Here is an 8,433-nt window from a genome sequence, read left to right as displayed (position 1 = left end):
GATTCTTTAATTCTCAACTTTTGAACTTGATGATCTAAAGTCTCAACAAGAATCTCTTCATAAAAAAGACTTTCCATAACTCCTAAAATTTCCAATGGCACAATAGACATTGGATCTCCCACACAATTTTTAAACAAAGAGTCATGGAATACTAGATGTACAAATGCCAAATCAAAAAGTAGCTCCAATTCATAGGCCACTTTGTAAATACACCTCAAGATCTTTTATGGGCCCAAATAACAGGAACTAAACTTCCCTTTTTTTCCAAACCTCATCACACCCGTCATGGGAAAGATTTTCAAGTAAACCCAATCATCCAAAATGAATTCAATATTTGTTTGTCTAACATTGACATAGGATTTTTTTTTACTTTGAGCTATTTTGAACCTCTCTCTAATAAGATGAACCTTCTCCATAGCCTCATGAACTAATTCGGACCCTATCAAACCAACCTCATCAACTTCAAACCAACCAATAGAAGACCTACACCTCCTACCATAGAGAGCCTCAAATGGAGCCGTTTGGATACTTCAGTGATAACTATTATTATAACAAAAAAACTCGATCAAAGACAAAGGATTATCTCAATTACCCGTAAAGTCAATCACACAAGTTTGTCCATTGGTCTAAGCATGAAAATTTGTACAATGCCTCACTTGAGTACCAAGACCCTTTTGGAAAGACCTCCAAAAATGTGACGCAAACTGAGTACCACAATAAAAGATAATGGATAAAGTCACCCCGTGCAACCTCACCATCTCCCGAATATAAAGCTTAGCATAATCTTTGGCTGAAAATGAAGTGTTCACGTGGAGGAAATAAGCCGACTTAGTCATTTGGTCCATAATAACCCAAATCAAATCAAACTGATTACTAGTACGAGGTAAGCCTGTAATAAAGTCCATATTCAAATCCTCCCACTTCTAAGTAGGAATGCTAATGTCTTGAGCCAAACCACTCAGTTTCTAATGCTCAACTTTCACTTGTTGACAATTAAGACACTTAGCTACAAATTCCATGATATCTTTCTTCATCCTATTCCACCAATAAACCTCTCACAACTAACGATACATCTTAATGACTACCTAGTGAATAGAATATTGATAACTGTAAGCTTCCACTAAATCTGATTCCTTAACTCATCAACATTTGGAACACATAACTAACCTATGTAATTATAGAAACCATCCCCCTGGGAGAAAGCCCCAATGATTGTTTTTCATAAACCAGCTTCTTTAAATCAACTAAAATTGTATCAAGATCTTGCCTAGCCTTTACATCCAAATGAAGAGACAATTCTGAATCTTTCTGAACAATCACATCACCCTCATTAGAATAAACCAAGAAAACACCCAATCGAGATAGCGTATGAACCTCACTAACTAATTCTTTCTTACCATCCTCAACATGAGAAACACTAGCCATTGATAGTTAACTAAGAGAATCCAAAACCACATTACCTTTATCCGGATGATAAAGGACACTCATATCGTAATATTTCAATAACTCACGGCATCTCCTTTAGGGAAGATTCGCGTCCTTTTGGATGAATACATATTTCAAGCTCTTGTGGTTGGTAAACACATCCACGTGAACACCGTATAGATAATATCTCCAAATCGTTAAAGTAAAAACCACTACTGCTAACTCTAAGTCATGTGTCAGATAATTCTTTTTATACAAATTCAATTGCCTTTAAGCAAAAGCGATAACTTTCCGATGTTGCATCAAAACACAACCAAGACCAATATATGAATTGTCACAACATACCACAAAACCATCTGATCCTTCCGGTAATATAAAACCTCAGAAATTGGAAGTTGAGTTTGGGTTGAAAAGTTGCAGGAAATTTTGTTGAGACAAGTTCTATGGAAGACACTTACGTACTGTAGGAAGCTCTACCGGTCTTAGGAAGGCAGTCATAGGATTTGATTAGTATTTGGGAAATTTCAAGCCTCTCATGGTTGACCTACGAGTAGCCAGGACAAATTGTAGGGTGTTCTACAGACCGGAGAAGTGGTTCGTAGGAGTAATCTAGACTTAATCGAATTTTGGACTTGAACTTGGGTTCTACGGATTGGCCCGATGAGTCGTAGGAAGAAATACGACCCATAGGAAGGGTTTGTTTAATTTGCTAAGGATTTTGAGTCCCAATAAGTGCTTAACGGCTGGCCAGGATGGTCCGTAGAAGTTCCTACAGACTGTAGGTTGAAGTCGTAGGGTCTTGTGACAGTTTTTAATTGAAGGTATTTTGGTCTTTTCCTAGCCAATTAACCACTAAAATATGTCGTTTTACCCTATAACTACCCATATATCCATGTTCACTCTCACAACTAAACCTAATTCTTCTCATTTACTCAATTTCCCAAAATCCCTCAAGTCTTATTCTCCAAATTTTCTCAAGAGCTCTCAAGGTTAAAGTTAGGGTTTCAAACTTCAAGGTCTCACTCTCTTTGAATTCTTAGTGATTTGATAGTCAAGGTAAGTGGAAATTCACCAGTGGATCCCTTTCATTCATTCAGTTCCAAAAGAAAACTCAATTCTCCAATCGATTTCACTAAATTCACATAAGATTTCATATGATTCTCCATGGATTCAATTCCTTGTGATTCAATTATTTGTATTCAAATTTATTATGCCTGATTTGATACAACTATATAATTTTTTCATTTATTCCATATAAACCCATGCTATGCCTACTTTTATGAACATGAGGTATGAACAAAGCTTGTGAACTTATGAACAAACATCATGAATTTGTTTAAGGATTTATGCATCTAAATGACGTTTTTAGATAAAGCGCCAATGAATTGTGAAAGTTTTTCTTACAATTGAAATGAACCATGACTTGGATTCTTAGAAAGGTAAGTGTCTATTATGAAAGATTTTATGAAATCATAATTTTAAAGGAACTACTCTATTATGACTTATAATTGGATTGGTAGTCTTAAATGTGCATTTCCAAGTATTTTGATATGAATATTATTATGTCTTTTCCATTGGAATTTACTTAGCACCGAGAGGAATTTGAAATGGAGTGTCCATGTAGGATTGTATTAAATGACCTAAGCTAGTGGATCCAGTTTAGCAATTATGAATGATACAGAATTCTACCTTGGCAAGTAGATTCACCTTTTCGCTATGAGTGGCATGCAGAATTCCAGTTATAGCTCAGATGGTCTTATTATCAATTAACCGTAATTATCCAACAAATGAACCATATTTTCTTGAAATATTTTATCAAAGTTTCTACCACATTTTCTTGCGGTAACGAAGCAGCTCCAGTGGGATGGGCTTCATGATTTTTTATTAAAAGGGCATTATGTTGGTCAGCCACCAAAAGACATGATAACAGTTCAGAGTATTTTGAAAACCCTTTTCACAATATTGTTGTTGTAATATCCCATTTGAGGCATGGAAAGTAGCAAGTATATTTTCAAACATCTCATCTTTAATAGTCTCCCCACAAAATTTCAATTGGGAGGTTATCCTTAATACAACAAAGTAATATTCAATTACGGTCTTAAAAAATTTAAATTGTAAGTGCGTCCACTCATAACGAGCTCTTGACAATACTATGACCTTTAGATGGTCCTACCTCCCCTTCAAATCAGTCCACAGTTCAAGTGGATCTTTTAACGTCACATATTCAATCTTCAGGCCCTCATCAAGATGATGACGAAGTAAAATCATAGTCTTCACCATGTCTTGGCTCAATGCTTCATTTTCCCGAGTAATTGTGGCATCAAAACCTTTAGAAGCTAAGTGAATCTCAACATCGAGTACCCATGACAGGTAATTTTTTCCAAAAATATCTAGTGCCACAAACTAAAGTTTGAATAAAATTCGACATGATGAGATTATAAGAAGAATAAGTGAATTAAATAAGAATATAATACCTTTGTAAGTAGAAACTTTGTGTTGATAACGTAATATAATGTAACTAAAAGCAATATAAGTATAATGAGCAGAAGAAAATAAATATAGATGAAAGAGAGAACTTTTCTTCTATTCAAATGTGTCTTACAAATATAGTGAATGATATCTCTATTTATAGTGGTGAGATATCACCCCCAACGATCACTATGTTAAATGTACAAACTAGTGAATACATAGTTATCCAAAAAGGTTCATATCACCTTAAAAATATACGTGCATGATTGATATAAGACAACTTTGTTAGAGAGGTTCATATCCACTTTATTTTGATCAAAATAAAACAGCGCATTCCGATAATTCTTCCATACATCTTATTCTTCAATAGGTTGCATAATTTCTTAGGTTGCCTTCAAAAGGTTGCTCTATACAAAATTAAAGAACTTTATGTTGTGATTGATATAAGACAACTTTGTTAGAGAGGTCCCCCACGGAGGGAAAAAAGCTAAAGTTGAGAAGAAAAGGCAAATTAAATCTTGACCCATGATCACCTTTGAAAAGGAAATAAGAAAATAATAATAATAAATAATAATAAAATAGGTAACATCAAGTGAAAAAACAAAAGTTCTTCTTTTGGATATCTCCCTTTCACCAATTATAATAATAATTATTATTATTATCCATCTATATATATATATATATATATATATATATATATACCTTTTTTGTGCTAAAGTTTCCCAACTTTGATGTTTAGATTCTGCAAGTTGCAGGTATTTATATTATTGGAGCACCTTTGTTGCTGGAATATGTACAAGAAAATCTTCATGGTGAAGAAAGACAATAGGGAGTGGCAGAATATTTATTTTTATATATCTAGGTTCTTTACTCTGCCACAGATCTACAACAGTAGTTATGTGTAGTTATGTCTGGCCATCAAATCAAATGGGTTTTCTTGTCTAAAATGATACTCCACAATAAAGTTAGGTGATCTAAAATTAAATCTTAATAAGAGTTTTATTTTTATTGGAAATTTATTTCATGTTTTATATATATATATATATATATATATATATTAGTTTCCCATCATATGCATGGCATGAGTGTTTCGAGTCATGTGGTGTATATTTTGTCTAGTACACTCTAATTACAAGTGTACTATTTGGTTGCACGAGTTCATTCATAAGAAATAAAGTTATATTAAAATTTTAAAATAAAAGTAATTATCTAAAATTAAAAAAAATTATTGAACAAATAAGGGCATTTATAAATAATATTAAGTTAAATCTTTATGGTATATATTGTCTTTTGAAAATATATTAATTAATAAACATATGTTCTTAATTAATATTATAAAAAATGATTGATTTATATTTTTCAAATTAGTATAATATTTTGATTAAATTCATCATAAAAACTAAAAGTACAAGATTTCTATGAAAAATCATAAAATGCATGTTTGCCAAAAATGTTAATATTATAAATATAATGTCATAAAATTATTAAAACATTTGACAAAAAAAGTAATCTATCAAGTTAACAAAAAAATAATTGACTTGCAATGTGAAATATCAAGTCAAAACTATTAAAACAAATGAAACCACAAATATAACACAAGTACTAAGTTCGAAAAAAAATAATTTAACATAACTTTTCTGTCAAATTTCAACCTAACGTGCATAAATAAAATTTAAAAGAAAAAACGTAAGTTTATAACTTTATTATACAATGAATTATATCTTAATTTAAAAATTAAATTACTAACAATATTATGCTAATGAAAAAATAATAATAAATAGATAATACGAAAAATTGAATAGAATCACATAAAAAAGTAAAGGTTGAGAATGAGAAGGAAATAATATATAAGCAATAAAAAATATTTTTAGAAAATATTAGAAATAACAAAAACTTATTTTTCTAAAAAAATAGATAAAAAATAAATTAAAAAGAAAATTACAAATATAAATAAAAGAAATAAAAGAATTTTAAAAAAGCTTTATGTAATAACATGGTGTAATTACATCAAATTTCTAACCTTCCCTTGGAGGTCGAAAAGTGTAATTACTACCCTTCAATTACACCCAACTCCTTTCTTGCCAAGTACTTAATTGATCTAACAAACATATCAAAGAGTGTAATTATATCAAATCTCAATTATATTATGATTTTGGAAACTTGCTCTAAATGAAAGTTTTGAATATAAAATTATCTAGCTAAAAGAATAATTTAGAAGTTTAAGTGAATCGTTGTATTGTAAATTGTTTGTCGCGAACAAAATGATTGAATATGAATCGATGGACATGAACAAAGTAAGTTTCATTAAATGAATTATTGTGTATCTGAATTTAATACTTTTTTTTATTTTTGTAAGTATGTCAAAATGACTCTATTTCTAATTAGTAATAATTACCAATTATGTAATTATTACTAATTAGAATATGTAACGACATGTTCCCGTCGTTATAGAAAAGCAAATAAAAAATGATTGATTTATATTTTTCAAATTAGTATAATATTTTGATTAAATTCATCATAAAAACTAAAAGTACAAGATTTCTATGAAAAATCATAAAATGCATGTTTGCCAAAAATGTTAATATTATAAATATAATGTCATAAAATTATTAAAACATTTGACAAAAAAAGTAATCTATCAAGTTAACAAAAAAATAATTGACTTGCAATGTGAAATATCAAGTCAAAACTATTAAAACAAATGAAACCACAAATATAACACAAGTACTAAGTTCGAAAAAAAATAATTTAACATAACTTTTCTGTCAAATTTCAACCTAACGTGCATAAATAAAATTTAAAAGAAAAAACGTAAGTTTATAACTTTATTATACAATGAATTATATCTTAATTTAAAAATTAAATTACTAACAATATTATGCTAATGAAAAAATAATAATAAATAGATAATACGAAAAATTGAATAGAATCACATAAAAAAGTAAAGGTTGAGAATGAGAAGGAAATAATATATAAGCAATAAAAAATATTTTTAGAAAATATTAGAAATAACAAAAACTTATTTTTCTAAAAAAATAGATAAAAAATAAATTAAAAAGAAAATTACAAATATAAATAAAAGAAATAAAAGAATTTTAAAAAAGCTTTATGTAATAACATGGTGTAATTACATCAAATTTCTAACCTTCCCTTGGAGGTCGAAAAGTGTAATTACTACCCTTCAATTACACCCAACTCCTTTCTTGCCAAGTACTTAATTGATCTAACAAACATATCAAAGAGTGTAATTATATCAAATCTCAATTATATTATGATTTTGGAAACTTGCTCTAAATGAAAGTTTTGAATATAAAATTATCTAGCTAAAAGAATAATTTAGAAGTTTAAGTGAATCGTTGTATTGTAAATTGTTTGTCGCGAACAAAATGATTGAATATGAATCGATGGACATGAACAAAGTAAGTTTCATTAAATGAATTATTGTGTATCTGAATTTAATACTTTTTTTTATTTTTGTAAGTATGTCAAAATGACTCTATTTCTAATTAGTAATAATTACCAATTATGTAATTATTACTAATTAGAATATGTAACGACATGTTCCCGTCGTTATAGAAAAGCCAATGGGGAAAGAATTGGAGCCAGAAAACTTTTGAGTAGTAACTTTGGATTTCCTAGCCTAGTCCAGATTTGGACGAAATCGGAGTCAGTGAGGTCTAGGGAAATCTGGTAACAAATGAGAGATCTAATTATGATTTTGATCACATGACTAGAGAGCTAAAATGTTAAGGAACCCGTACGACTTTACGGAATTGAATTCGGGTGAGTAGAACTTCAGAAACTGATCTTAGCATGAAAGAGTATTTTCTGAGTGTCATGGGATCAAGGCGTATTGTGAAATGGGGGTTTGGAATTCTTAATTTTGCTCACTGGTTCCGTGCAAGCCGCTAGGGGGGGATTTATCCCTCCAGGATGGGGACGCTGTGGCGGGTTGGGGTGGGACAGTCGCAACTTAAGTCAGAAATAAACCCCAAAAATGTTTTATTCTGCACTTTTCGACTTTAAGAGCTAAGGAACGACCCCAAGGGTTTTCTTGACAGTTTTCCACCATTCTTGAGGCAAAAGATAAGGTTTTCACTCCCCGGATCCATTTTTCGATCCATAAAATGTAAATTCGTAGGTAATTATTATTGGGGAAGGGTTTTGATCTGAAAGTAATGGTGGAAAAAGCCCTAAATTGGATATTAGGATCTTAGGTTGGTCTAGGGTTATTGAGTTTGTTATAATCCGGATAATTAGACCTTCGATTGTTGATCCTTGCGTTAATTGTATATTTTTAGACCACGAACAAGCAGGGAGAATTCGGAAAGGAAGATTCAAGTTTCTTAGGGGATTCAAGCTTGGATTCGAGGTAGGTGATGGTTGTGATTTCATGTTGGTGTGACATATGTTTGCAATTGCTCATTATAATGCATGTTTGTATGTGAATATTGCATTATTAATCACCCTAATAGTAAATGAGGATAGTTGAATAGTTGTATGCCATGAATCACCTCTTGTTGTATGATTGTGAGAATA

This window comes from Solanum tuberosum, unplaced genomic scaffold (assembly GCF_000226075.1).
Source record: "Solanum tuberosum cultivar DM 1-3 516 R44 unplaced genomic scaffold, SolTub_3.0 scf00351, whole genome shotgun sequence".
NCBI classification, from domain to species: Eukaryota; Viridiplantae; Streptophyta; class Magnoliopsida; order Solanales; family Solanaceae; genus Solanum; species Solanum tuberosum.
This window is presented reverse-complemented; position numbering follows the sequence as displayed.